We start from the raw sequence: 7,027 nt of genomic DNA, 5'->3' as shown, positions 1-7,027 counted from the left end.
ACATCACTTATTACGCCTAAAGGGTTTATTAGTAAAGCTTGAAAACATTGCGACATTTGCTAAGGAAATCTTTACGTAAATTGAAATCGGAAATGAAACGCTTTGTGAGAACGCCGGGCCGTTTTATAAGCTTTATTGCTGTTACCTTGCAAAAGGAAGTCGCTTCAATTTTGTTTACTTTATCGTAACCATAAAGTCGGAAAACCCTATTTTCTTAGAATGATAAGAAAATAAAATTAGATTTTATATTGAACATTGACGTTAGCAATTGATAACTTCGAATAGTAATAAAAGAATCAAGACGGGGTAAATTTTAGTGGCCACGCACAAGTTATCGCCGCATTTTGTTTACAAAGTTTAGGTTCTCTACTGTAACATCGTATACAAGTCATTTTAAAATAATTCCATTCTATCTATATATATAAAAGAAAGTCGTTTTAGTTACACTATTTATAACTCAAGAACGGCTGAATCGATTTGACTGAAAATTGGTGGGCAGGTAGCTTAGAACCAGGAAAAGGACATAGGATAATTTTTACCCCGTTTTCTATTTTTTATTCCGCGCGGACGGAGTCGCGGGTAAAAGCTAGTTTTGAATAAAGTATCGTAGTGACTTTTGTACTCAATTAACTGTATATAAGCATAAATATAGTGAAAGATATCAGTGTGTAATAAATAAGTAACCGCTTTATCTAACTGAGCTCGAGTTCTGAACGGATAATTAAAGCTGCGGTTGTTTTTTTGCTTCACTGAACAAACCGCACTTTTAATAATAAAAATATATTACTCTGTCACATGCGTTTGCAGTAAATAACATTGTAAATGTAAGGTTGCAATAAAAAAAAAATTAAACGTTGTTATTTAATATTCATTCTTCTTTTAAAAATGAGCTCTTAATCTATAAATGAAAAATAACGGTTGTATCTTTGTACGATTTGACTTTCTAAGGACAAGGGATCGATTGTGATATATGGTTCAGGGGTTAAGTACTTGACTTGTAATCAGCACGTCCTGGGTTCGTATCCCGCTATATACCTGGTTTTTTCGATTTACATATGTACATTTATCCGACGTTCTTACGGTGAAGGAAAACATCGATGCAACCTGCACATATCTGAGAAGAAATTCAATGATATGTGTGAAGACAACCAACCCGCACTGGCACAGCGTGGTTGACTATAGCCTAGTCAACTCTAACTTATAGTAGGTTTCAAGCTCCTCAGTGAGGACGATTAGTGTGCTGATGATGAGGATGATGACTAGGTTCATGACGTTTTTACCAGTTAGCTCACGCGTGCCATTTTCTCCGAGTATAATTAATAAAATTATTCTGAAACTCTCACAGTGGGTGTATGAAATAAGATCTTTGCTGAAGATGCTACTTATAGACTTTAATAATTTCTCTCCTAAAGCTTACATATGTCAGATAATTATTTGAGGTACTAATCAACGTTTTCATTACTTGCACGTGATCTCAATTCAGTTTTGAATTAAACATTAACGCATTCACTTAACGCTACTTCTAATTTTAATTTGTAATGTACATAATAACAAGCGGCGTCTCGCACAGTTCAAAGAGCATGTATAATTAAACATTGAGTTTGTAATTAAATTTCAGTGTACGTTGAAATGAAATATTTTTAATTAAGATTGCTTTTATCCGACCGAAGATAGGGTGTTATTTTTTAGTGAAATATAAGAAGATTTTCGGTTAATCTACCAATTGCTTTAACCATTCTCGTTAAGCTCAGTTTTTACTAGAATATAGTTCACAATAGAAGTACGGCGGAATTTGAACCTACGATCGGAAGATTGGTAGTCAGTACCCTTAACTATTAGACTATTGGCGTTTCCGATTCCTTTGTATTCTTCCTTTATGCATGACAAGATAAGATAAGGCAAGTAAATCTTACTAATATTAAAAATCCGAATGTTTGGATGGATGGATGGATGTTTATTTGAACGTATCTCCATAACGGCTGCATAGATCTCGATGAAATTTTCAAAATAATTTGAGTTTTTTTTTAATTGCACGTGGACAAAGTTGCGGGCGAAAGCTAGTTACACCATATATTGATTATGAAATTACAATGCTTGGAGATGGAACAATCATACTTTACGGTGATTCAACGATAGTAATTACATAAGGCACTTATAAAGGACATTCATCTTCATTAAAGGTGGCGATGTCACGTTCATTAATCAAGCCGAAATCCATTAGAGGCTGTGATTATACAAGTTAAAGATATTACCATTAAAATTAAATGTCCATAAACGTCACTGAACTTAAATTAAAATGTACGAGAACATTGAAAGTGACTTACAAGCGTATATGAATACTTCCCTAAATAGAAGTACCCGTCGAAATAATCTTTATACAATTACCAGAATTATAGGATGCAAAGACTTCTTTCATAAAAAATTTATAGTCGACATCCTGCTTCAAGATGTTGACGACTGCAACTTTTTTTAGCGCCTACAGCGATCTGCGGCTCGCTAGCCTTACGCCGTACGCTTAAAGATTTCGAAACCTAATTTTTCAATCAGTCCGTGTATGTCAGACCTTTCCTTTGAAATCTTTTTCTTTATTTTAATTATTTAAACTTTCATGAGACATTATTACGAAGTAAAAATTGAACGATTAAGACGCAATTTATCCGATGTCGGCACCGACTAGTTTCAAGTCTGTCAGGGGCCTTCAGGGTGTGTGAACTGGTATTATTTCGAAGTCGCGGCGTATTCATCAAATTAAAAAAAAACCTTAAAAACCTTATCAATTAAAAAAATGCAATGCAATAATGTAATACAACAATAAATTTATGTTATTGTCGGTTTCCATGGCAGTTCATTCTACGAGCATACTCGTTGAAAATTTATGTCGTTGCATATATTTGTAAATTACGACGCAATAACATACGGTGCGTTCCCTAGAGAACAAACATACCTATTTAATTATTTTAACAATCGCTTCTGTTAAATTGCTTACATAAGCGACGGTTTGGTGTCTGGAAAGTAAACAAATGACTGTGAAAGTTGTAATTTTGTGTTGCAGAAACATGCGTTTCATTCTTGGAATAACCATGGTGGGGTTTAACTGCCGAAACACTTGGACATAAATACATAGTGTTGTCTCTCTCTTTCTCAAAGAAAGTAAGAGTGATGATAATATGATTTATATATATATATATATATATATATATGATAATATGATATATATATATATATATATATATATATATATATCTATATATATAAAAGAAAGTTGTGTTAGTTACACCATTTATAACTCAAGATTGGTCTAACTGATTTGACTGAAAATTGGTGGGCAGGTAGCTTAGAACCAGGAAACGGACATAGGATAATTTTTACCCCGTTTTCAATTTTTTTTATTCCGCGCGGACTGAGTCGCGGGTAAAAGCTAGTATATATATAAAAGAAAGTCGTGTTAGTTACACCATTTATAACTCAAGATCGGCTGAATCGATTTGACTGAAAATTGGTGGGCATGTAGCTTAGAACCAGGAATAGGACATAGTAACATACAGACATACTAACTAACTAACTAACTAGGACATAGGATAATTATTACCCAGTTTCTTTTTTTTTTTTTTATTCCGCGCGGACAGAGTCGCGGGTAAAAGCTAGTATATATATATATAGGTTTTGTGGATTAGGAATATTGTCTTAACTACATTATTTTCTGTCCTTTGCTCGTCCTCTGCGTTGTTTCTATAAATTTTAGAAAAAGGCAGTATTCCTCAAAAAAATAAAAATAATCATACTTCATACTAATATTTTATTATAAATGCGAATGTTTGGATGGATTTATGTTTGTTACTACGTATCTCCAAAACGGCTTAACGGATTTCGCAGAAATTTGGCAGATCTAGAACATAGTCTGGAAGACAACACAGGATATCCACTATGTTTCTATGCTTAATTCAACGCGAACGAAGTCGCGGGCAAAAGCTAGTTTAGTATAAATTTTATAAAATACATTTGTCTATATATATAGACAACGTCGTAGTGGAATAATAAAGGGTATTATTTTCTTTAAATATAGTATAAATCTGTTTGAGATTTGTGTTGATAATTCTGAGATTTTGTCCTATTAAGTAATCTCGTCAGGTCGGCAGGGGTCGGATCATATTACGCGGCCGACGCCGAGCGAAATATAATCAACCAGTGTCACACTTAACAGACAGATGGCGAAAATTCGCTTAAGAATGTTTTCTTATAATTTTATTCTAAAAAGAACACTTATAAAATATTAATATATAGATAACTAGCATCCACAACTTCGTCAGCGCAAGATTAAAAAAGTAGTCTATAATACACCCGCGTGCATCAGCCAAGTCAAAATGTCAAAATGTCGAAGACAAAATGGGTTCAGCTGCTCCAGTGACCAAACGCGGAATTGCGGATAGACAGACAGACAGACAGACAGACAAAAGTAAAATAAAATGGTTTTTCGTTGTCAGCAACGCAAATACATTGTGTGTATAAAATATGTTTTTTTTTCTATATCACATACAGACACTCCAATTTAATTAATATGTATAGGATAAAAGTTATTTCCATCGAGTTACCTTTAAGTATATATTAAAAAACTATGCCGTTACAAAATTGATTTATTTTTAAAATGATGTCGAAATTACACTAGACGAATGGGAACCGATATTTGTTGTAATGGGAAAGGCTTGCGTCAAACACAGGATTATTACGAAAACACACTGTTCCAAATCCGGTTTTCGTGCTTAAGAAAGACAGTTTAGTTTATCGTACTTAAACATCGAAGCTTAAAAGAGCTCAACGACTTAAATAATTCAAGTACTCCTTCCTTTTTAGATTTCGTTTAAACGTTTCCTTCAAACAAGTCTGAAATCACATCAAATTATTCTACCGTTATAAAGCATCAGTTTCAAAAAGGTTTTAATGCAAACATTTGCTTCGAGTATTTTTGAATTTAGTCACATAAACACAGCATTCATTTGACGAAAGCTTTAGTTTAATGTTTAAACTCAGTCCCAGCAAACAATGCGGGCTCAACAAACTTTTTGAAATTCCTAATTTAAAAAAAGGATTTTAAATAAAAAAAAAACATATGGTATATAAAAGGAATATTAGAAATCATTTATAAGAAAAATGTTTACATTATTGAATTAAAAAAAATAAGGCTACAATACAGTTGATGTATGAATGAAAAGAAAAAGATTTTCTATAAATGTTAATAATATTAAACTAAACAAATTACCAAACTCTAAAATTGTATCAAAGTGGATCATTTTTTGAATATCCTTTTTGTCATCAATTCTTTTAACAACACCAAGATATAGTTAACAATAATACAAATATATATTTTATGTTATAAAATATATCAGATTGTTCAAATCAGAATCCAAAGAGTTTCAAAGATTTCTTGGTCAGTAACAAAGAGGATTGTAATGCTAAATCTTCTTATATGGAATAAGCCGTTTACATTCGCGCCTTTGACAGACTTAGCAGAGACGAGACTTCCTCATTTGAATTTCTTGTACGAAATTTCCATTCCCAAAATAAACGAATAGCGTAGTTTAATCCGATTTTATTTATACTTTAATGATATCGCAACACCAAGACGTAATCAGACAAGATTCTCTCAGTTTCTTAAATAATAAGGGTCACTTCACACAAACCGGGGCAGAGAGCAGAACAGATTTTTTATGGCAATTAAAATTGCGGTTTACACGATTGAAAAAATGTTAAATTTTACTATATACATCTCTTCTTTTCTAGAACAATCGTAAAAAAGGTACGAAGGGAAAATTAGACATTGTTTCAATCATATTAATTTTATTTATTCAACTCATCAATTTTCAGCTAAATCAGTTCGACCGATCTTGAGTTATAAATAGTGTAACTAACACGACTTTCTTTTATAGATAGATAAGAATCTGCTCTGCTCTCCTCCCAGGTCTGTGTATACGGACCCTAAGTAGAATTATGCATAGGATGAAAGTTCCTATTGACCTGTCTACTCAAATCTTAAGAATTGCATATGCAACTTATTTGTTTCTTGGAGATGATCTCTGATCCCGTGTGACCTAAATATTGTTTCATATGAAGATTATAAACGCAGATTACGGAATCAGACTTCTACCTATACTCCTGGATTCTGCTGTAGGATTGAGCGTATTTTAGCATTTTATTTAGAGCTAGTATACATTATTTAAAACAGATTAAGACTAAGAATCCTTGTTCTAATTGAGGTTTAAGTCTTTATACAATTTAAAGCTATTAAAGGCAACATCCAAGCTATACCGTAAGTCCGTGACCGCAATTTATATCGTTTCAATTTAGTGCCGCTGCTTAAACCTTACAGCGTACTTGCAATCGGAAAGAAATGGCGGGAAACTTAAACTACTGCGGCTTTTCTATATATTGACATTCTTTTTTTTTATAAAAAAAACAATGTTGTAGTTTCAAGAAGAGGTTTGGATCAGAGAAGACATTTAATGATAAGATCTAAAATAATTATAATAATACTAGCGGTCTACCAAGACTCCGGCAGAGTGGAATAAAAAAAAATAGTAGCCTATGTGTTCTTCCACATTATTTTCTATATCTATGACAAATTTCAGCGATATTCCTTTAGCTTTTCCGGAGATATCTTTTAACAAACATCTATCCATCCATCTAAACATTCGCATTTATAATAGTAATATTAATGAAAGCGATAATTTCTAAGGTTTTAAATTTAAATTTTATTACCATTAAAGTAATAATTTATTTGATAGGAATTCAATTGATAACAGTTTCTATTCGGCGAGCGCGCACTATCTGCTTCAAAATATCAGTACGAAATACAAATTCTCTTTCGACCAATACATAACGAATCGATGTTTCACTGCCATTTTGGTAATGAAAGGAATCAAATGGTTATTAAAACTGATATTTCAAATATTCAATAGCGTTATGTTTTTCAATATATAAATAAGTTTATAGCAATCATTATATTGATCATTTGAATATTAGCGCTTAAAATATT

This window comes from Papilio machaon, chromosome 14 (assembly GCF_912999745.1).
Source record: "Papilio machaon chromosome 14, ilPapMach1.1, whole genome shotgun sequence".
NCBI lineage: Eukaryota > Metazoa > Arthropoda > Insecta > Lepidoptera > Papilionidae > Papilio > Papilio machaon.
This window is presented reverse-complemented; position numbering follows the sequence as displayed.